We start from the raw sequence: 13427 nt of genomic DNA, 5'->3' as shown, positions 1-13427 counted from the left end.
GAGGTCTGACCTGTCAAGTTTTCTGAATGCTATGTATAGCATTTTCAGTAGGGCAACGGCTCCATCTGTTGCGCCTGTGGGCCCCATGGGTCCACTATCTTACTCCTTAGGTGGTTTTCCAGCACACTATTAGCAGGTACCGTTCCTGCCATTTATTGTGATTGCTCAGGTGTGCTGGCCTCCTCCAACACCAGGAAGAACTATGCCATCACCACTGGAAGAGGTTCGTTGAGAGTCTCCGCTGCTGGTTGAGCCTCTGGCATCAGCTGGATCAATGCCCGCATCACACCACTCCACTCAGGGGACAATGACATCTGCTGATAGGTGGATGTGTCACTGGCATCATTGCCGACGTCGCCAGTATTACCTTCAATGATGCCGAAGGTCAAGCATAGGTCTTGGTTACCTTCTACCAAACTTAAAAGTAATTTGTTTACAGAGGTATTGCCTTCTTTGTCATCCTCTACAGAGCTCTTGCTGCCTTTCAGTGAAGCTCTCACTGAGCCGATTCTTGAAATCTGGCAGAAACCAGTGACATCGGCAGCAATGTCTTGGTCTGTTTCAAGAAGGTATAAGCCTGCCACTGGTGATGCGACATTCTTGTCTTCTCATCCTACACCTGAGAGTTTGGTGGTACAAGCTTCCCGTTCCTCTAAGCTAATGCCGGGATCCTTTACTACGACTCCTACAGATAGGGAGTCCATGAGAATGGCGCAGTCTGTAAAGAAAGTGTTTTCTTCTGGTAGCATGGCTTTGAAGTCGACTAATGCAACCTGTTGTTGGGGCGATATAACCAGGCGTTAATGGGCTCGTCCAAGACAGTAGTCCCTAAGTTGCCTGATGATGTTCAGGGACCTTCCTTAGAGTTACTGAACGGCAGTCAGGTGGCTGCCTGCCAAGTCCTTCAGTCGGGTTTGGAGGCCGCTGATTTAGTTGCCAGGGCGATGGTCTCTTCATTTGCTACAAGGAGACACACTTGCTTAGGGGTATGGCTTCTTGCTGGATGTACAAGCAGCTTTAATGGAGTTGCCATTCAATGGTTCAAGGCTGTTTGGCGCCAAGGCGGATTCTGCATTGCAGAGACTCAAAGACAGCAAAGCAACGGCCTTCAGTCGCAGCCTAAAGATTATATGCAATTTTGTAAGTTTCTGGGGTTTGGCCTGAACTTTTCCTTGCGAGGCAGAAGTTAAAATCAGCTACAGCAGCAGTCATCCAATCCCCTCTACAGAAGTTAAAGGGGGGGACAGAGGCAGGCAACGTGTATCTGCCATCAGCCTACTTCCTCTTCTCCCAGGCCAATGTGACAAGAGAGCAGCCATAGTTCCACCATCTTGGAGCATGCTTGTCCAGGGGGAGGATGATTGGTCTATTTTCCTCCTCAATGGAGATCTATGACAACAGATCTTTAGGTTTTAGACACTGTGGACAATGAGTACTCCCTATGCTTCCAACACCTTTTCCTCCCCAACAGGGTTCTTATTCAGAAGAGCATCTTCTGCTCCAACACGAAGTTCAAATTCTGCTTCAGAAGGGTGCAGTAGAGTTGGTTCCAGAGCAGGAATGGGGTCAGGGATGATATTCCCAGTATTTCCTGATTCCCAAAAAGTGCAGCTGTTTTCGACCAATTCTCGGGCTTAGGATTTTGAACTGGTTCCTCAAGCAGGAAAAGTTCAAGATGCACAAGTGCTTCTACTGCTGGAAAAGGAAGACTAGATGGTTTCAATCGATTTGCAGTATGCCTATTTTCTCATGCCCATTCTGAAATCGCAGAGGAAGTACCTCTATTTTACGGTGGCGTCTCAGCATTATCAGTCTTACTTCTGTACCTCGAGTCTTCATGAAGGTGATAGCAGTGGTCGCAGTGCATCTCAGAAGGTGGGGAAGCCAAGTATTCACTTACCTGGATGATTGGTTGATCAAAGCTAAGACTCCAGAGTTGGTGTTGCATCATTTGTAGTTAATTACGCAGTTGTTGTTCAACCTTGGTTTTACTTTCAACATACCCAAATCTCACCTAGAGCCCTTCCAGTGCACACTGTTCATAGGGGCAGTACTGGATACTACATTAGCGGGTGGCCCTGGGTGACCAAGTAAATTACAGTGTGGTCCTCACAGAGGAGGTGCCCACAAAATATAGAAATGTCCACTAGCCCAGCCGACATGCCTATCATTGACAGGATCCCCTGTCACAGTTGCTTAATCTTCCCAGCGGCCCCCAGCGCCTTGAGACCCTTAGGGGTGATTAGTTTGCCCTTTACAATTACTGGGTTGTTATTATTATTATATGTAGAGCAATGCTAGTGGAAGCTTTGTCCACTTGATCTGAGATAGTGGCAAACTATAGGAGGCCAACAATTGCAGAATCACATGCGTCCTCCAAAAGGCACCACAAATAGTTTTGGGAATAATGGTAGTGAACATAACATCACCCTTTACCATGGCAAACGTTGTTAGAGATTCTGCATGCCATTATTAAGGTTCGGACAAACAGTTCAAAACAACTCCCTGCCCAGATCCTCCAAAGCTGCAGAAGCACCAGTCACAGAGGAGGGATTCTGAGAAAAAATCTTCCTCACCATTGTTAGGAACATGACCATGCACATAACACTGAGAAAAGCAGAAGTGCTTTGTTAAACCACTGTAGCAGCAAAGTACTTACAGTCCTCTTGATTGTCAATGAAAGTGCAGAGAAACAGACCCTCCAAACAATGTGGCTCTTCGAGAAATAAAATGTCAGGCTTGTTTAAAGAAGAAGTGTCACTGGAAGAGCCAACACCAGAGGAGACAATTGAGAAGACAGATTGTACTGTCAGGGAGTCCCACAAAATTCATAGTGACCCTGATGTGTTTTTATCTAGGAACCCGATCAATATTGTGACCTTATGCCCCTATACGGCTATAATCAATAAATATTCCTATAATGGCATAATAATCAGAGCCATATTTCAGTAACTCGCCTCTGCAGTCCATGACACAGCAGAAGCTACTTCCTTAGATTCCTAGAGAGCACACCGAGTTCTTTCGACACACCAAACCTCCATCAACCTGGGAAAGCCCCGCTTGCTTTGTTTTGATTAGTAATAGAACTCCTGCGAGCACAGTAAGAACGACCAGTTCTTAGTGACATCTTTATTGACGTCTTATGTTGATGTTGAGGTATTTGTATAGCGCGCTATCACTCCAAGGAGCATTATGTCCAAAAACTTACGTCAAACATGGTACCTTTCAGGCATAAATATACCAATGTTGCCTTAAGCAAACACACGGTGGTGAATACTGGAGCACGACAGCAGATGCGGAAGCCCACGGACGCTGCCCCTCCTCTTTGACGCGTTGAGAAAGACGCTGTCTTTTCTCCTGCCGAGAAAATCCAGCTCCGGCGTTTCCAGCGTACCCTTGCGGGTGACTGGGATATCGAGTCCTGAGAGGGAGATACCAGACCTCCTACATTCTATTCCTGAGGTACGGTGCTGACTAAACCCTTAGAGAGAATTCTTGAATCAAACTCTTGGCAAAACCAACTTAACTTAAACTGCTACTCACTTACTCCCTCCCACGTGTTAGGCTTAGGTCAGGCAAAAGAGGTTGGGGGGTGCACAACTGTGGAGGTTGGTACGTTAAAGGAAAATTTCCAAAAAGTTCTGGGTGCTCTCAAAGGGTGGTGTTATCCGTCTGAACACCTATAAATATCAGTGAAGTTGTGTATGCGGAGAACCGCAAGTACATCCCCAAGGAGGCACACCGGTATGGATCACAAAATGTGGTTCAAAGTTCAATTGAAAATGGTATTTATTTTCTTCAGTACGCTTTTCTCATATTTTCATACTTGTTTTCATTCTTAGTCTGATATTAACAGCATATCAGAAGACAACGTGTACTCGTTAAGGTTAACATATGAACTTTTAGCTCCAATGCATTTCGGGCTAGGGTGCCCTTGGTCACGGAGAGCTGAGGAGGAAGAACACAGAAACGAGTGTCAGGGAACGGGTGGTTTGTGAGAGGATGGGGAAGTTTACTGGTGCTAATGGTGTGTGGGCTGGGTCGTTTATAAAAGTAAGTAAAGTGCACGATGCTAAAGTGAGGGTCTGGGGCAAGTGCAGAGAATATTACCGCCTGTGCAACATTAAATTACAGATAGTATGCGAGCGCGTCAATAGTTACTCCATGATGGATGAAATCTTACTTCATAGTTGCTGGTAGCGCAGAAAAACGCTATCCGCCGGTCATCCGCTCGTTGTCTCAAGTGCTCGTGTGAAAGGCTACAGCATATATGGGTAAAAAGCGACGGCGGACTCATACTAAGGGTTACTCATGTGTGAGAGGATGGTTAGTGAAGGGAATACAGCGGCCATTTTAGAGTGGAGGGTTAGCTAGAGATTAGAGTGTAAAGAAGGAAACGGTGAGTTAAAGAAAGCTGAAAAAGGTACAGGAGTACAGTGGAACAGTTAGATAGTTGTACTATATCATAAATACATCAAAGGAAACAGCCAAATTCAGTGCGATCGTTGAGCCCGTGGGGCTTCAATGTCTGTAATAAATAGATCCATTCAAGTTCTCTCATTAGTAAAAGTTTGGTGTTATCAGTGCCTTCTTTCTTAGATACAGTCTCTAAGATTATGAATTTCAGTTGGGCGATGGTGTGGCGTGCATCAATAAAGTGCATGGCAATAGTAGATTTTTCCAATCTCAATCTGATGTTGGACTTATGCTCGTTAAGGCGGGTTTTTATTTTCCGTTCAGTCTTACCAACATATAGTTTGCCACAAGGACATTTAAGAGCATAAATTAAGTTGGAGGAGTCACAGGTTGCATCGACTTGAAGTTTGATGTTGTGTCCTTTCATAGGATGCTGTATAGTGTTACCTTTGATAACGTTATTGCAATGATTGCAGTTCAAGCAAGGTTGGGTGCCACAATGGTGTTTGGGTTTGTCGGTGGGCCTGGCGAGAATTTCTTTAATGTTTCTACTCCGAGTGTGAGCAAATATGGGAGGTTTGTCAAAGATTCCCTGAAAATCAGGTTCATTTTGTAAAATGGGCCAATGTTTCCATATAATCTTTTTATAAGCTGGGCTTGCTGTGGAAAATTTGGAAACTAGCACCATACGTTGTTCTGTGCTTTTTTGGGTCTTGGTCAGGCTGTTGGACCTGGAGATATTGGCCACACGAGATCGTGCTTGTTGCAGGACACTGTCGGGATAACCCACCAAGTAATGAACAGGCCAGTGCGCCCAGTACCAGCCAAGAACAAAGCACATCCGAATCCACACGCTCTTTTTTAGAGGTCAGCCCAGACCAACCCGAAGACTCAGGCGGAGCAAGGCCAAAAGACAAAGACAAGAGTCCACCCGCGACAAGGAGTACGGTTGCCAAAAAGGACCTAAAACCAAAGAAAACAGTCTCGTAATCAACATCTCTGAGACAGAAATCTCCAGTCATCAAATGAATCTCCTTGAAAAAGGTACTTCGTTCATCCCCACTACACCGACCAACCTTTTGGAACTCGAAATCAGTACTTTTAAGTTCACCCGCAAGTTGAGACTAAGACATTTCTTTGACAATATACTACCTCCTTCAACAACCATCAAGGATGATGAACTCAAAGGCCTACGACCCCCCAGTACGTATCAAGCACCCACCAGCCATAAGTGCATTGATTTGTTTGAGACACTAGTCCGGAAAGACCTAGCTAATATCAACTTTAAAGTGCCTAGGAGAACCCAAAATCTGACCAACAAAGATCGTGACACACTTAAATCGCTCGCTAACAATCCGAATATCAAACTTACTAAAGCTGATAAAGGCGGTGCCTTAGTAATACTCAACAGTGAGATGTATACACGCAAACTTCATGAACACATTCAAGACACCTCGACATATATGGCATTGAATTATAATCCCACTAATGAGTACCAAGACCTGCTCAAAGATCTTGTCAATAAAGCACACCAAGCTGGTGTGATTGAAGAACGAACTAAGAAGTATTTGATACTCGACCATCCCAAAAGCCCGACGATGTACATGTGTCCTAAAATTCATAAGAACCTCATGGACCCTCCATTCAGGCCCATAGTCTCTACCAAACGATCAATTCACGAAATGACTGGCAAATTTGTTGATAAGTATCTGCAACCCCTAGTCACCCAATCAGTGAGTTATATCAAAGACACCACGGATTTCCTCACGAAATTATTCAGTGCTCAAAGTTTGAACAATGAGTCGTTTGTCCTTTGCACAGCTGATGTGAGTTCGTTATATACTTCAATACCCTATTTAGGGGGAATTGAAGCCATTGAACAGATCTTACTTAAAAGTGACATTGACCCACAAATGCAAACGTTCCTAATGGAATTGATAATATTCATCCTGTACCACAGCTACTTCAAAGTTGATGACCAATGGTTCTTACAACTCTCCGGAATGGCAATGGGAAACTGTGCTGCCCCGTCATATGTGAATACATACATGGAGAACTTTGAAAGACACTACATATACACCAATTCAAGCTTCCAAAATCATTCCAAACTGTACGTGCGGTACATTGATGATCTATTTTTTCTATGGTCTGACACTAAGGAATCACTACATGATTTACTGATAGAAATCAACAGTAAAGACCCACGCATCAAGTTAACTTGGCAAATTAGTGAAACTGACATTGCTTTTCTGGATGTCCATATCAAAAACACCCCAGAAGGATTAGTCACGGATCTCCACAGAAAGAGCACTGATCGCAACAACTCTCTCCACTATGCCAGCTTCCATCAAGGCTCTTTGAAGAAACACCTCCCGTTTTCTCAAATGTTGCGTGTCAAACGCATCGTATCTGATGATACTATTGTCGACAGACACATCATGGAAATGCATAACAGGTTCCTTGAACGAGGTTATCCCGACAGTGTCCTGCAACAAGCACGATCTCGTGTGGCCAATATGTCCAGGTCCAACAGCCTGACCAAGACCCAAAAAAGCACAGAACAACGTATGGTGCTAGTTTCCAAATTTTCCACAGCAAGCCCAGCTTATAAAAAGATTATATGGAAACATTGGCCCATTTTACAAAATGAACCTGATTTTCAGGGAATCTTTGACAAACCTCCCATATTTGCTCACACTCGGAGTAGAAACATTAAAGAAATTCTCGCCAGGCCCACCGACAAACCCAAACATCATCGTGGCACCCAACCTTGCTTGAACTGCAATCATTGCAATAACGTTATCAAAGGTAACACTATACAGCATCCTATGAAAGGACACAACATCAAACTTCAAGTCGATGCAACCTGTGACTCCTCCAACTTAATTTATGCTCTTAAATGTCCTTGTGGCAAACTATATGTTGGTAAGACTGAACGGAAAATAAAAGCCCGCCTTAACGAGCATAAGTCCAACATCAGATTGAGATTGGAAAAATCTAATATTGCCATGCACTTTATTGATGCACGCCACACCATCGCCCAACTGAAATTCATAATCTTAGAGACTGTATCTAAGAAAGAAGGCACTGATAACACCAAACTGTTACTAATGAGAGAACTTGAATGGATCTATTTATTACAGACATTGAAGCCCCACGGGCTCAACGATCGCACTGAATTTGGCTGTTTCCTTTGATGTATTTATGATATAGTACAACTATCTAACTGTTCCACTGTACTCCTGTACCTTTTTCAGCTTTCTTTAACTCACCGTTTCCTTCTTTACACTCTAATCTCTAGCTAACCCTCCACTCTAAAATGGCAGCTGTATTCCCTTCACTAACCATCCTCTCACACATGAGTAACCCTTAGTATGAGTCCGCCGTCGCTTTTTACCCATATATGCTGTAGCCTTTCACACGAGCACTTGAGACAACGAGCGGATGACCGGCGGATAGCGTTTTTCTGCGCTACCAGCAACTATGAAGTAAGATTTCATCCATCATGGAGTAACTATTGACGCGCTCGCATACTATCTGTAATTTAATGTTGCACAGGCGGTAATATTCTCTGCACTTGCCCCAGACCCTCACTTTAGCATTGTGCACTTCACTTACTTTTATAAACGACCCAGCCCACACACCATTAGCACCAGTAAACTTCCCCATCCTCTCACAAACCACCCGTTCCCTGACACTCGTTTCTGTGTTCTTCCTCCTCAGCTCTCCGTGACCAAGGGCACCCTAGCCCGAAATGCATTGGAGCTAAAAGTTCATATGTTAACCTTAACGAGTACACGTTGTCTTCTGATATGCTGTTAATATCAGACTAAGAATGAAAACAAGTATGAAAATATGAGAAAAGCGTACTGAAGAAAATAAATACCATTTTCAATTGAACTTTGAACCACATTTTGTGATCCATACCGGTGTGCCTCCTTGGGGATGTACTTGTGGTTCTCCGCATACACAACTTCACTGAGGCTTAGGTCAGGTACACCGGGGTAGGCGTAGTTAAAAGCACCAGTTGAGGTCGTTAGCCAATGTATATATGAATGTATATATTGTATATATTTTATTCATTTAACCATCTTATGGCTAAGAAACCATATCAATGCTTTTACAGTATTATTTCATAATACTCCTTTTACTGTACGGACTTTACTTTATATTAAGTATTGCAATTGTGGCAATCCATTTCTCTTGCATGAGAAGAAAGACTGTTCAATAAATCATACCTTTTATTGAAAACGCCCGTCTCTCTATTCTCTGCACCCTGGTGAAAGTAAATCTGCACAACTGACTGAGTGAAATAGCTGTCTATTGTTTCACACGACTCTAGAGATTGACTCTTATTCTGGGGAGCAAAGTTGTCATGTTTATGCTGTTGTCGGAAGCTGAATCCCTTCTTGTCTGAGCCAGGGAAGCTGATCACTTCCTATTCAGTCAAGAAAGTTTCCAGTGACCTCTGAGCTAGCTGGCGCAAACCTAACTTAAGTCTAACATAGTCAGTAGAGACCTAGAAGACCTCAGTCCTACGTCTACACTGCTGTTTTAGTTATTCCAATGCGCAGGGCCTATAGGGAAAATAGGAATTACACTACAACCCCAGCTCTGCTTGCAGCTTACATTGATCCCACAAAAGAACCAGGGAACTTTCATTGAAGGTCTAAACTTTAACTGCATTGACATAAGTGTTGCAAACTGAGGAAATCAAAAAGGAATGAAGGATGTAAATCCATAGTACCAGCACATCCAGTGAGGATTTGGGTGTGTCAAATGAGGATGAATGGGCCTATTTACAGTGTCTGCACAGGGACTACTGATGCCCCAGTGTTCACTTCGTAGATTGTCCATTCAGCTAATTGGCAACAAAGTCCTTACTGAATTTGACCAAAGGATGAGGAGTCAGAAAGTGTAGTCACCGGAAAGGCTGTTCTCTATGGAAGAGGACCTCTATCTCATAATTAACATTGGGTGGGAGGAGGAGTATTTTAGTGCTGTGGCTGTGTTTGAACCAATACAGAATTCAGTATTCAGAAGCCCTTGCACTCCACATCACTGAACATTGGTCTAAAAGACACCTGGTTGGGTAAAATACATAAGGCCCAAAAGAAAAACTAAATCCCAAAAATACCATAGTACGTGACACTCCACAGAAACCTGCAAAGGGTTTAGTTTCCATCTGCCCTGTGGCAGATTTCTTTCTACAGTCAAGGCGGAAGGGGAACATCTTCCAAATTTAAGGTACTCTGCCAAAGTGGTAGTGATTTTTCATTGTAACCGGTTCCCTTCACCACAGGAGGTACCACTTTAGTTGAGAAACATTGCAGTAGAAATCCGCTAATATCTGCCAATTTTGCACATTAGTTTCTCAAAGACTCAGAGCATCCCCAAGGATATTCTGTCTGCAGGACATTCACCCTTCCAGCTCATCTTAAGGGCGAATATGCTGCCAGAGTCGTTGGTTAGCTGTGTTTTTGGTTACCAGCCTCTTCTGAATCCGGCTTCAGCTCTGAAATAATACATGCACATTAGTATGCTCTTCTGTGAAGTTGTGATTTCAAAGGGCATGCAAAGAGAGTGTAAGTTTCTCACTCAGGGAATCTCCATTGATAATCATAAGCACTGAATAGTCCCGACCATGTGCGTGGATCTCCAAGTATTTCTTTAAAACACATCTTTTTAAGAAAAGATGTTTGTCTTGCTTCAGGAAAGCCAAGACTAGAATGTATTTTGTTACAAAATGCTTTGCAGCCTATAAAGAAGGTTATATTGGTCAAATAATTACATTTTTGTACAAAAAGGCCAAAATATCATTAGTAAAATAGGAAAGAATTCCAAGAGTTGAATAATTTTTTCTTATCAATATTGTTTATAAGCCTTTTGTTAAAGGAAATGGAGAAGAAGGAATGGGTCAAGGTAGACCACAGTACTGTAGCCATAAAAACTGACACCGCACCTTGAAACGCTCACAGCCCTCCAGTGTCCCATCAAACCCAGAAGGTGCCAGTTATCTTAGTTCTTATTTTTATCTCCTGGTGACAGGATTTTGGAGCACTGAGATCAGCCTTTTTTGGCTTTTTCTCAATAAAATCTTTCTCAAACTATTTGCAACAACTTTATGGGATGTCTTTGAACATTTAAAGTGTTTTTCTGTCATTTTCTGACAGGAAAATGAATCTTCCAGACAAAATGTCACCTTTGTTTGTCAAATGTTCTACTTGTGGCAGAAAGAAGGCCAAATCAGATCCTCGTGATCTCTGTATTCTGAGCCTTCCGGACAGTCACAATCCTGACCGTTATCAGCACTGCCTTACCTTCTCCAAACGTACCCTGAAGGACAGGGGGAAGATTTGCCTTAATTGAGCTAAGAGCGGCGCAGGAAAGAGGCGGAATCTGAAGGTGGACCTTAACATGAGAAAGGAGAAGGTGAGTCCTCTACCATGGCTTCTCCCCTTCCCTCTGAGAACTCCATGAGAGGGAGATCCGAAATGAGGAAAACTCCACAAAAACAATGCCGTTCCTCTTCCAGAGCTGGGTCGATGTCAAGGAGGAGAAGACGTTCAGCATCGAAACACAAAATGTCAATGTTGAAAGATTCCATGTGGTTGAGACACAGGAGGCGTTCAACATCAAGAGAATTCATTACGTCGAGACATAGAAGACACTCAAATTCGAAACATACCAGATCAGCGTAAAGGATCAGAAAAATGAGAGCAAAAAGTTTGCCATCAACTTCTAAGTCAGAATACTCCAGGGCGTACACTCCTCATTTGAGATTCCCCGCAACCTCCTCCTTTGCATGGTCCAGCTCCTTCAGTGCCTGCTTGCTTCACCTCTACCTCTCTCTCAGGCAGAGGGACCTTTAGAAGCTCCTTCACCACTGAGGCTCCAGCGCTCCATGGGGATCTAAATCTCCTTGGTCAAAATCTAGATTTCACCACAGATCTCGATCAACAGGAAGTTCCAGATGTTGCTGTCACAGTTCTCAACACTCCTTGTCTCAACGCTCATCTAGACACAGACACCGATATCGTCCTAGGTCCAGGTCTATGTCAAGAACCAGAAGAAGGTCCTTTTATTCAACCTCGCATTCTAACACCGGACGATACTCACCAAATCTGACAAACCCCCCTCAGCTAAGAGTCTCACCTATTGATGACATAAATGCTTTTCAGGAAATACTCATACAAGGAGCTACAAAACGAAAAATTCCATTGCCTGCACCCTCAACAGCTACGTCAGTGATATTTTTGACTCTTCACCAACGTTCTGCTTCTATACCTTTTCTGACTCTGGTTTCAGGCTCGTTAGAATCAGATATGGAACTTTTTCACATGCCAGCTTCAGCCAAAACTGCTCCATCAAGGCTTCAGAAAAAATATATGCCTCCGGAATAGGACCCATTATTCCTGTAGTCAGATCCTCCTCCTGATTCAGTTGTTACCTTGGCTGCAAAAAATATTTCTTCGACAACTTCTTCACCCACGGTTCCATGAGACAAAGAAAGTAGGGAACTAGACTCGGTGGGGGGCAAGGTATTGACCCAGCGGCTATGAACATGAAAGCTGCGAGCTCATCTGCCCTTCTCTACAGATATGATAGACGTGTATGAGACTCCCTACAACAATTTACAGAGGATCTCCCAATATACTGTAGGGAGAAATTCATAGAAATTTTAAATGAAGGCATGATGGTCTCTAGCCAAGTATCAGCACTGCTGCTGACTCATCTTTGCTAGCAACCCATGGATATTGCCACGGATTAGCTCTCAGGTGACATTCTTGGCTGCTCTGAAGCAGGAATTTCAACACAGGATTCTCATCCTTCCTTTCTCTGGTACACTCTATTTTGAAGTCATACAGGTAAAGAGATGTCTGGTATAAAACACAAATTTGAGACCTAAAAAACAGTTGGTCTAGAAAAATTGAAGAAACAGAGAAAACACCCTTACAAGCCTTACAAGAAAATTTTTCGTCCACAGAAGTTTCAAACCCCTCAGTGGTTTCAAGGACACCACCAACAACAGTAACAGAGTCCTTGTCAACAGCATCAAAGGCACCAATCAAAGGCAAGAGATTGCCATCAATCTGCTCAAGCAGGAAATCCTCCTGCAGGTTCCAAACGTCTTCCTTTACCCACTCTGGTTGGGGAAAGTATTTCCAAAATATTCAACAGAATGGAAATCTATCACAAATGACACCTGGGTACTGAACATTGTACAGAATGGTTATTGTCTCAGATTCACCAAGTTTGCACCAAATATTCCACCAAAATCATCCAATCAATAGCTACAGGTGCTGCAATCAGAAATAAACATTCTTCTGCTGAAGGTTGGTTACCTCTCAACCAAGGAGGAACAGGGGTTAATTCTCCTTATTTCTTGGTGAAAAAGAAAGGTCAGAAAAACTAATTCAGACCCATACTAGGTCTAAAAGCACAACATAATGGATATGTAGAAAACATTTCAGAATACTAGCTTTACATCAAATTCATCCTTAAATCCATCAAATAGACTGGCTCTGTTTCATAGATCTTCAGGATGCATATTTTCAGGCCCCAATTGCCAGAAACACAGCAAATTCCTGAGTTTTGTAATGGGCCACAATCACTACCAGTACAAAGTACTTCCTTTTGGCTTCAAATCAGTCAGCCCCTAGAACTTTTTGAACTGCATGGCAGTGGTAGCTGCACATCTCAGAAAATTCAAAATATTCGTCTGTGTGTATTTAAACAACTGATTTATCAAGGTGTCCATGCGACAACAAGTACAACATCATTATCAAATCAGTGTTTCAACTCTCAGTCGACTTGGCCTGTATATGAATCGCTAGACAGCAACCTCATCGCCAGTTCAGTCTCTTCATTCTGTAGAAGCTACAGCATTAAAGTGTTTACTTTGAAGGAGAGACTTTTATCCATACGTCTGAAATGTCAATCTCTCATGAAAGTCTTTCATCCAACGGTGAGGAAAGTGTCATCCCTTGTCGTCTCAATGGCATCTTGTA

The 13427-nt window shown here is 43.1% G+C and overlaps 1 protein-coding gene across 1 annotated transcript in view; it reads left to right on the top strand.

The window, feature by feature from the left end:
- LOC147706352 (solute carrier organic anion transporter family member 4A1-like) overlaps positions 1 to 13427 on the top strand; it is a 184704-nt gene that overhangs the window by 80747 nt on the left and 90530 nt on the right. The gene's annotated exons all lie outside the window — the stretch shown is intronic.

The sequence above is a fragment of the Lissotriton vulgaris genome, chromosome 7, assembly GCF_964263255.1.
Source record: "Lissotriton vulgaris chromosome 7, aLisVul1.2, whole genome shotgun sequence".
NCBI classification, from domain to species: Eukaryota; Metazoa; Chordata; class Amphibia; order Caudata; family Salamandridae; genus Lissotriton; species Lissotriton vulgaris.
The sequence above is the reverse complement of the archived record's forward strand: the minus strand, read 5'-3'. Positions and strand labels throughout refer to the sequence as shown.